Below are 11820 nucleotides of genomic sequence, written 5' to 3'. Positions count from 1 at the left end.
AATTACTTTACTGTTAGGTTGCAGATGAGTTGATTCACTATTAGCGTGGACAGCAAACTGTACAGCAAAATAAATAAATAAATAAATAAATAAATAAATAAAAAAAATAAAAAAAAATAAATAAAGGTTTAACCTTAAAAAACCCGCTCCAGTTGAAATGCTTATACAGACACGGACAATGACACGGAGAACCAGTCGTATAACCAAATGCTGAAACAAATCTTCAATTATGCGCTTATTCACCTAAAAATCACCTTCACTAACATGTCTGCTCACTAGAAGCGTATTCCCAGCGTGTACGTTAACATACACTTACGAGAGAATACCTATATCTCAGATTTTGAGTACAGTTTCAAAAGTTCATTTCCGTAAACTGTAAAAGGCTGTGATTACTATGCTAATTATCATAAATTAAATGCAATTTTTGAGTTGCATACACACAAACTACTAGGGAATGAAGACCATGTGCTAAGAAAGAAAAATGAAATGAAATCTTTAAGTTTTACGTCCCACGATTATGCCGGCTAGGCTAAAGGAGACGGTGATGGTGAGAGATGAGTGAAATGGTGGAATGAAGAAAGTGGGAGGAAACGGGAGAACCCCGAGAAAACCCACGAGCACGGTGTTTGTCCACCACAAAGTTCACTTGGCGGGAGCTGGGATCGAACCCGGGACCCCAAGCACCAGAGGTGAACGCTCTACCACTGAGCCACCGCGCCCCCCGTGCTAAGAAAGAGTACATTAGATAATGAAATAACATGTTATAACAAAAATTAAAATAAGATGATAATCGATACAAATGTAGAGGATGAATATGACATGTCCGAACTTCCCCAAGTATGGTGGAGGAAGTTATTTGTTTACTTCTTCTTGGCAAACCGCTAAGAACATTTATAAATCCATATGTGGCTTTGTTGTACGCAATTAGTACATTCAAATTCATGAACGATGACGAACTGGAGGGTACGAAGGTACAGTTGCAAGTAACAACCGTAGCCATAATAATACAGGGTTTGTCCGGGAAGTAATAGGACTGATTTTATTCCGCCATGACTGTACTTCGGAGCGTGCGCGCACCGACTGGATCCGGTAGAGGGCGTTCCTAGCTAACGAACGAGCGGCTGGTCAGTTGTCTCCAGCGTTACCAATGTGTGTGTAATTGCACAAAATGTGTGCAATTTTGCCCTGTTTGTGCATTTTGTGTGTAATGCCAATCTGTGTGCATTTTGTGTGTAATTTGGCACAATTAAAAATTTTGATCATTGATGATTTTTACGAAGTTCCTTTCATTCAAATATTCATTATTTCCACCATTTTTTTCCTGAAAATTGCCTTCTAAAAACTAAGAGCTTTAACGCCTGACTCCAGGCCAGCGCAATAAAACCACAGAGAAAATAACAAGTTATTTGTTATTATTGTTAATCTCTTGTTATTTTCTCTATAGTATGATAAAACCTATCTTGCTTCCTTGGTACCTCACTTATTGTTTTTCAGAGGCGGGTGTCATGACATCCCCAAGCAAAGACGCTTTGTTCAAGCAAGCAATGTGAATGAATGTTGACCCTTGATGTTGGCCAAAACATGAGGCGGAGGTGGTAAGAAATCTTGTCTTCTCACCACTTGTGAAGAAAATGCCATTTTGCAAACAGATGAACGGCAGAGTGGCCGATGTCCAATTAAAAACATTAAGTACGTTGAAAGCAATGGCGCAGACTTTCCAAAATTTATGTGGGTGCATATCAATGGCGGGTCATATTAGCCTATATGTTTTCAGGGAAGTCTCGATGTTTGATTGATTTACTTTTAGTTAAAATATTTTATGAACATTGTCATAAAGGCCTGAACTGTGAGAAAGTAAAATATATCGATACTACAAGGATAAATTGGGGCTTCCCTAGCTCAGTCGGTAACACGACTGATTTAAACGCAAGAGAAACTGGTTCAAACCCGGGTTCAAGCTAAAAATCTTGTGGGTGCGCCGCACCCTTAAGATTATTTATGTGGGTGCCGGAGCCCTGGAGCACCCAAGTAGTCGGCGCGCAGGGCGGGAAGGTGACGGTTTTACAATAATAATAATAATAATAATAATAATAATAATAATAATAATAATAATAATAATAATAATAATAATAATAATAATAATATAATTGAATAATAAACTCGCAAGGTACAGTACTTCTAGTACTGTTACTATGTGTATAATCGGGAAATGTATATTTGTGCTAAATTTCATAGAAAAAAATATAAATACGAAAATTAGAATGAGTACATCAAAATGTTGCTAAATGGACAAGAAAAGTTTTTCCGTTATATTGTTCTTATTTACAGATCTTTTGACATGAAATTTACCACATACATGTCCCTGCCGATTATATACACAGTACGTCAAAAGACATAATATACATATACATAGGTAGTTATGTATTGTGTAATGCTGTGTGCACTGTCTTACAGCTTGTGTGTAAAATTGTGCAATTTGGACGGAAGGTGTGTGCAATTTTGCTTGCAGTGTCTGGCAACACTGGTTGTCTCCGAGCACACGGAGAGTCAGGACAGGCTTTTTTGCGCGACGTGTTTCTGTGAGTGGTGCAAGCCGAAAATGCAGCGTTCGTTAGAGCAGAGGTACGCGATTAAATTCTGTGTTAAACTCGGTAAATCTGAGACAGAGACGTTTGATATGATCAAGCAGGCTTACCCAGATGATGCTTTAGCAAGAAGTGGTGTGTTTCGGTGGCACAAGGCCTTTTCGGAGGTCGCCGATGAAGACCGTGCTGGAAGACCTTCGACTTCGACAAATACCGACAATGTGACTCGTGTGCGCGAAGTTTTGAACTCAAACCATCGACTAAGTATTCGTTTAATTGCCCAGATGTTAAATTTACTAAAAACTGTGGTTCATGAAATTGTGACGGAGCATTTGAACATGCGCAAGGTGTGCGCGAAGATTGTCCCAAAAGTGCTCACTGACGACCAGAAATTGCGGCGAGTGGAATTGTGCCAAGAAAATTCGAACATGTGTGAAAGTGACCCCCAATTTTTGAATAACGTACCGTAATCACAGGTGACGAATCATGGATCTTTGAGAATGATCCCGAAACAAAGAGGCAATCTTCCGAGTGGCACACGCCGGCGTCTCCTCGCCCAAAAAAGGGAAGAATGAGCAAATCCAAAGTAAAAACGATGCTCATTGTCTATTTTGACATCAAAGGCATCGTCCACCATGAATTTGTTCCTCCTGGACAAACCGTCAACGCCAAGTTTTACGTGAAAGTGCTCAAGAGACTCAAACGAAGGGTCAATCGGGTCCAACCAGACATCGGAGCCGACTGGAAGCTGCACCACGACAACGCCTGGCTCACACCGCCTTTCTTGTGAACAGCTACCTGACCAAGGTCGGCATTCCAACGCTTCCGCAGCCGCCCTACACAGCCCAGATGTGGTCCCTCGGACTTCTTTTTGTTTCCTCGCCTGAAACGCCCGATGAAAGGCAAGCATTTTGAGACGACAGAGGGGATCCAAGCAGCTTGCACCGCGGCTCTCAAGGCTATTCCGGAGAATGACTTCCGTGACGCCTTCAATGCTTGGAAATCGCGCTGGCAGCGCTGCATCGACGCAGAAGGAGCCTATTTTGAAAGTTTTTAAAGAATTGTAACGATTGGCTCAATAATTTTTTTTAATCGACTCAGTCCTATTACTTTCCGGACAAACCCTGTATAGTTCAACTAAACAACGTTGAAAATAGTGGGTAATTAGGTGGTAAGTAGAAATGACCAAAACTGAATAGTTTCCATCGATTATTTCAAAATACAGCTAGAAGATTATACTTACAAGAAATGACAAAAATCAGTGAAATTTGGAGTTATACTGAGCATAGTGTGGGGTAAAGCAAGCATCCCCGGTGGGGATACTTCATCTGACTTTTTTGGGGGAGAACAAAATGTGATTGAGGGAGATAATCCCCCTCATCCTCCCGGTAATTCGCACCCTGTTTTTAACAGTGACAATTTCATAATGCTGTTTTCTACATAAACTTAAATGATGAAAGTTTCTCTTCTTTGTAATATTTAAATGAAACAAAGCGAAATAAAAATAAACTTGGAGAATACTCACATGTAACAATGGCGTAGTAAATTTTTGCGGCCCCCATGCAGAAAAAAGAGAAGGAATCCTGGCTGTAAGCCGATGGTTATGACGATAATAATAATAATAATAATAATAATAATAATAATAATAATAATAATAATAATAATAATAATAATAATAATAATAATAATATTTCTACTTAAAGTTAATCATGAATATTGAAACGCCTTTATTGTGATGCATTCCTTTTAGAAAATCTTCCATTAATGAATCGAAATTTAGCTTCCAAGATTACTGCATCATATGATTCTTAATTAATTTTAATGTTGATAAGCGCCGTTCTCCTGAAGCCACTGTCACAGGAAGAACTAAAAACAATTTCAGTTCCACAGGGACCTCAAGCATAGTTATATGATTTTCAATAAGTACCAATTCCGCAGTCTTTCACTGTTCCCACTTTTAAATGTTTGATATCGTTTCGAAGTACAATAGGGGTCACGAGTAATTGATAAGGGAATTCTGAAGAAATATCATTCCGATAGCTCACTACAAGTCTTTCGGCCATTAATTGGAGTTCCTTGCCACTATTGTCCACAAGAACACTGGGCTGTAAACACTCGAATTTTTCAGTAATGTTCATCATACTTTCAAACCTGATCCGTAATTGACTTAATACAATATCCAAGTAATCAGAAACTTTGAAATAATGTTCGGGATTACTTAGTTTTTCATCCTCATATAATTCATCAAAAAATTTCTTTGTTCTGTTTGGACGCTTATACCTACTTGTGAAACGACATTTCATTCTCCATATTTGTGCAATTTCTTCAGAATCTTTATTTACTTTGTCAAAAGAATTCCTTAATTCTTGAAGTGAAATATATCCCTACCCAGTGTGTTATAACTTGTGTATCTTCATTTCGTAACTGTATTTTTATTTCGGTATAATGTTGATAGTTTGTAGAACTTTATGTTGTACTAGAAACTCATAGGATTACATTTGGTTTCTTAAGGAAATGGCTTTTTCACGTTCATCTGATTTTCTAGATATCACTATTATGTTGCTTAAAGTCTTCAGAAATATATCTATAACTGAAACGGGTAGCTGATAAGGCGTCGTAAGCTGAAGCCCACCTTGATGGACATATCTTTTAAGAGTTGTGGCTTTCTTGTCAGTTTCTAGAAGATGTCATTTTTTAATACTGGAACTGAAAACACATTGGGGCCTATGCAGAGTCGTTTCTAGCGTTGTATTAAGAGCTTGACTAATTGATGTTAACATCCGTATTTAGAGTGACGTTAGTAAAGTTAACAACAGTTTATATCGAAAGAGGCCAGTCACGACTTTTCCGTAGGGTTCTCCAAACACAATAGGATAAATCAACATAAGAGAGAATAGGCCTCTCTTACCTAGAGTTGTAATGTTTGGACAACCTTGCAAAAAATTCGTGTCTGGCTTTTTTCGACATAAACGTAGCTTCACCATCGTGTTTCTAAATACAAAAGTTAACATCACGTGTTAGTCAAACTTTTAAAGAACGCCGAAAACGATTTTGTATAGGACTCAAGGATATTGTAAAGGGACGTTGCCTGTGCTATTTAAGCTGCGTCACATAACTAACTGATGGCCCAAGTCTCTTGATGAATGTTACACCCCTGAATACACTCCGTTTGTTCCCTGCAGTGGCTTACTGAAATTCTCTTATTTTCAATGAATTGTGAAATGGTGGTTACTAATCCTTGTACACTTTCGTCCAATACCTTCTAAAATCCCAAGAAATTTTCATGTATGAGGAGCCCTACGGGAGTGTCTTTTTTACATCATTCTTTGTTAGTATGTATCGAAAAATGAAACTGAATTGGCCGTGTTTTGAAACATCTTGAGTAGTATCTAAAATAAAAAAAGAAAGAAAGAAAAGAAAAGAAAAGAAACAGTGACGTGTATTTTTAGCAACTATTTGTTTTTTATATTTACGTTGACATCTGAATAATTTCATTTTGTATTTGATGACTGAAGTATGTATGTTTTCTCTTTGTCTCATCATTTATTAATCGAGACATCATGAGGTCGTATTTACTCAAAAGTTCAATTACCGTATTAAAATTACTGCTGTGAGATTCGCCAAGTTTTTCTTGGTCTCCTAGAGGTAATATTATATGTTGCCAGATTGAGTGTGACGTCTATTATAATTCTCAATATTTCTCGAATTGATCTCGTCTTCCATTTCAGATATTAAAAGGTCTTTCACACTACTATTATTTTTCAATGTCGTGTAAGTAATGAAAGCTTGCATATAGCCCCAATATTGAGCTCCTTCGTGTTCTTTAATTTTTTCTTTAGTTCTTGCCAGTCACTTATTACGTCAATCTATGCTTAATGAAAGTGAGTTGCTTTCCTGTCAGCAAAGAGCTAGCAAGGTTCACAATATGCGTGATTCAGTTTTTCCGAATAACATAACCATTGCCGCGTTGTATATTATAAAAATAATAATCAAAAGAAAAACATCTATGTTACTTGTCTCTAATGAAATGACCGGATGATTTCCAGGGATCATAACTCAAAATGGATTTTTTAAAGTTTCCTGGGATTTCAAAATAAAAATTAGCTCGATTTGTTAGATATTTGTGTGAGAAATTTAATGCTTCAGCAATATAGTCAATACTAGATTGAGAAGTGGAGACAAAAGGAGAACTAGTGTTGATTTCAGTAGGTTTATTAAGAACAAGAAATACTATGCTCACTTTCCATAGGTTCACATTCCATATTTTCAGACACCTCGAATTCACAAACACTTTCAGATTTTTCGCTTAGTGAAGTTTCTGGTGAAACATGTTCACTTTGATCATTGAAAAGCGTGAAGAAATTTGCTGGAGGTTCTTCACAAAAAACATCCCTTTCTTTCGTTTTTTCCTTTCTGTCGGTCCACTAGAATACATGGACGTTTACTGGACATTGTTATCAGGGGGCACTTCACAGGAAAAAATCACAGCCCACGATTTAAAAAATGTAACAGATGAGACATGATAATTAACACTAGAAGCAATAATGCAGACTTTTAATGTGAATACCCTTCACGCACCAAAGTAATACGCAAACAACCACCACTTTGTTTCTAGTATTTGCTTAACATTACTTCTACTTCTTACCAAGGAAGATTTCTCATTATGGGATACATGTCACATAGTCTTGCTTTAAACACATTATTACCCCGTTCTCATTCCATTTTCAAAATATCTGACTCATGCTAGGTATTATTATTGGGAGTTAATTTGTTCCCTAGTCTCAGCTGAAGAAGGAAGACGTGGAAGAATATTTTCTTCTGCTTATCACTGGTGACCCTCCTCAAAACAACTTCTGCTGACCGACTCTACAACCATTAAGTTGAAGGGGTAGGGACATGAGCTGCTCATCTGTGTATAAAGCAATCCGACAGTCTTAGTCAGTTCGGGGTCCCAAAGGTCAAAAGGCGTGGAAATCTCGAAAAGGAAGGAACAAAAGAACTTCCTTCTGAAAACTCTGGGTCAAAGTTCGACGTACTTGATATTGACGATTTTTTCGAAAACAGGGAAGTCTTTCCGGCATCGAAATCACCCGTTGGTACATAATAATCGAAATCAGTATTGGTACATAGTAGTCGTGGTCGTTGTTTTTCTTCCCAAGTCTTCTGATGAAAGAATGTCATATAGACCCTACTATTACCCAATAACCTTCCTTAACACTGACCTTAAATTGTTTAATAAAATTCTGGTACAACGCATATAATCCCTCTTTTAAGATAAAATTTGCCCCTTCCATGTGGTACTAAATAAGCACAAGGATGTAGTGAAAACTATTTGCACAAAATTTGCAACACTGCAAACCCTGGCAACAATGGACCGTAGCACACGATATGAGCTATGCATGCAGGAATATTAGTATATCTGTCGTGCATTATCAAGTGCAGGAGAAGAATAACGTACAACGAAATGAGTTTGGCATTAAATGAGCAACAGCGTCGTAAAATAATCGTGCAATACTGGAAAGACAATCCGAATGTTAAAAAGTCAGGCCTTGTGAAACACTTCCAGAGTGTGGGATATTCGAGACGAACGGTGTATAATATTGTATCGCAAGTTGAGAAGGGTATGAACATGGAAAGGAAGGTCGGCAGTGGACGGAAATCGACTTTAAGTGATCTCAAAGTGTTGAGACAACTTCGACAAACTACTGCAGGTAAGGTGGCAAAATCGTACCGAGAACTTGGTAGGAAATTTAACTGTGATAAAAATACAGTAAAGGATGCTTTACAGAAAATGGGATTTTTTACCAGACTTAAACCGAAAACTATGTCGAAGATTACGGAATAACAAATTGTGATTCAGAAACAATGTTTAAGAACGCTGGTCACAAAACCTTCACTGATAAAAATGATGTACTGAGTATCATGGACGATGAGACCTATTTTACATTAGACGGTCACGAGTGGCAGCCTAAATCGTACTACGATTTAGAAAGTGGTGATGTGTCTGATTCAGTGCGTTTTTCTCCGAAATTAAAATATCCACAAAAGGTGTTGCTATGGCTTGCGATGAGTGAAAAGGGACTTTCTAAACCTCAGTTTTTCACCTCCGGTCTTGCGCTAAACACTGAACGTTATGTGAAGTTCTGTCTGCCGAAAGTTAAACAGTTTATCAACACGTATCATCGTGGAGACAATGTGGTGTTTTGGCCAGTTTTAGCCAGCTGCCACTACGCTACAGCAAGTCTTGCAGCCATGGCACACTATGGTATACGCTACATACCCTAAAGATCAAAATCCTCCTAATGTTCCTCAACTTCGGCCTATTGAGGACTTTTGGACAAATTTAAAGAGACAAGTGTATGCCAATAATTATCAGCCAACATCCGTTGCAGGTTTTATCGGACGGATCCTTAGATGCTTGAAAGAAATGGATACATCGTGTTTCGCGTCATACATGCAAACAGTTTCCCGCAATTGTCGTAAGGCCAGCAGATATGGCGTAAATGTGTTTGTACATTAAAGTTCAGATGTCATTCTTGTTTAACAATCAGAGAACACAATAAAATTGCGGATGTTCAGTGTGGCAAACGGATTATAATTTTGTGCAATTTTTTTTTCGCCATACGTTATATTATGCACTTACAAGATTCGAGATATTGTCGGTTATTTTTCATTTGTTAAACAACGGCTTGTATTAGTTCATTTGATTATCAAAATGCATTTGATCGATTACCTTATGAATATCTTTTTCCGTGCTCCAAGTATATAATATTTCAGAAGTCCTTATTAACCTTATTATTCATACATATAGCACGGCCACTGCCTGACTACAGATAAATGGTTATCTTACATCTCCCATTCTATTTCATAGAGAAGTACGGCCAGGGCTACCCACCCACTATTCATGTTTCTTTTTGGCATCGCACTAGAAAGAACCCTTCTTATAATAAATTAGTAGAGTAAATACAATGTCCGCACTAGAAAGAACCCTTCTTATAATAAATTAGTAGAGTAAATACAATGTCCGCACTAGAAAGAACCCTTCTTATAATAAATTAGTAGAGTAAATACAATGTCCGCACTATAAAAAACCCTTCTTATAATAAATTAGTAGAGTAAATACAATGTCAGCTCAATGTTCCCAGAAATATCTCAATCACTTGCCTTTATTGATGGTGTCACGTTTTATTCGATTGATTGCAGTTTAATGGGGATCTCAACATCGAGGCTATTTGTCCCAACACGATCAACACGACTGCTTAATCACGGACTGCTGTAAATAAAATTTAATAACGAGAAACTTAGCTCTACTAATGTCCAACAATTTAATTATATTATTGGTCAAATACAACAATTTAGTTACTTTAATGGTGAACTTTATTTCTGCAAAAGAAAAATACTACCATTATATGATTGGAGAATGAATATCATTGATATTGTTCATAATAATATGAAAATATTAGGTATCAACTTCTCCAACCGTGATGATCAACACTATGAACTCATTTGGAATCCACTTATTCAGACACGCTTCAATCAAATATCGAGATTATTTAGGCTAGTTTTAGACGGAAGTATTTATCGCAGCATTTCTCGTAGCAAAAATCGTATCATCGATATCCTACCGTGTAAAGTAGCAAATGCTACAGCATTTCCCATGCCATGGCATATCCTCTATTTGTTGTCGATAGAACCTCCTCTATTTCGTAGCATTTTTCCCCAGCATTTCTGGTCCGATTGCAGCGCCGTAGTGTGTTAAAAAGAAGCGAAAGATTTTGTGCCAAATATCTATGCTCTTTATTTTGTGTGGGAAATTGAATTGTAGTAAAGAAAATTGAGTTGGAGTAGGAATGCTCTTTGCCCACATACTCCTTTGTGATTTTCGTTTTTTAATATGCCCGGAGAGAACAATTCTATAGCTTTAGCTACCTCACGCTTAATTTCGGAGCCATAATTGCGCTCTTCTCCAGAGATTTGTTTGCTACGTCACCAGGGATGAACTCAGGGGGTAGCCCGGGGGAATCTTCCCCCGAAGAAAATTCATTCCCCAAGGAGAAACTCCTAAAATTTCAGTCACAAAATATAGAAATTACTTCACCCAATTATTTACTTTTCTTTCTGTGCACGTGCAGACGAAATCGGATCTCTCAATCGGATACATATAAATGACGCAGACCCATTCTATATAAATATTAAACATTTAACATCTAAGATAGAATATCAAATAGTCAATAAAACCTGTATTTCTTAACGCTATGACCCAGTTTAACAGAACATGAAATTGTCAACTGTTGAAGAAAGGTTTGTGCTTTCGCCCTATATTATATATTAGTAGGTAGCACTAGCACAGATTGAGATAGGAAAGGAAAGATAGGGAAGATCTTTCGATCATTCCATATAATCTCTGATGTCAGCAGACTTCAGTTCTTGAAAATGTACAGTTCTTCATTATTTGAAATAGAGCTCCTAAATCCCATTTCTCGCATCGGAAGTAACAGACGTAAATGTGTTTAACGATTGTTAAAGTAAACACACCTTTCTTTAACTAAAAATAAGTCAGTTAAAGGGTGAGGTTCAAAGAGGAACAGTTACCCTCCTGGGTTAGAGATTTATATAGAATTTATCAATATAATAGTAGTAAATAAGTGAAAGATTGCTATATATTGATGGTGACGAAGATCCTGCTCAGTGCCTCCCATGGGGGAGGAGCAAGCAAAAGTAAGGGTCGCAAAATTCGGAAGGGAAAAAGAAAAAAGAAGGAAAGAAAAAGAGGAATGACACACATGTGCACATGTAGGTGTGTGCATATATATAAAATGAAAGGAAAAAAGTAATAAAAAGTGCTCAAAATCAAGGAAAAGGAGAGTTCACTTTTTAAAATATTGTCACCTTTCGCGGCTGGTCTGTCGACCTCACTCATATGTACGGAGAGGCCGTCGTATACTCTCGCCCCAAGCGAGGATTTTCCACGACACGGCATTAATCCTACTGAAGATTTTGTAAACTAAACTATTGATGTGTATGCAGTGAATAAACCAAGGCTAATATGCTTGATTTAGAATCAGAAGTGTGAGAAAGAATGATAACTTTTTGTTAAGATATTCCTATGTATGTTTGTTTTGGGACAAAAAAAAATATTTGAGTTAATTTAAATCTTCTTAAAAACTTCTACATTAGTAAAAAACTAACTACTGAACATAGGAAATAATAACCAAAATAGCTACTGTAAATAGCA

The sequence above is a fragment of the Thermobia domestica genome, chromosome 5, assembly GCF_964235325.1.
Source record: "Thermobia domestica chromosome 5, izTheDome1.hap1.1, whole genome shotgun sequence".
NCBI classification, from domain to species: Eukaryota; Metazoa; Arthropoda; class Insecta; order Zygentoma; family Lepismatidae; genus Thermobia; species Thermobia domestica.
The sequence above is the reverse complement of the archived record's forward strand: the minus strand, read 5'-3'. Positions refer to the sequence as shown.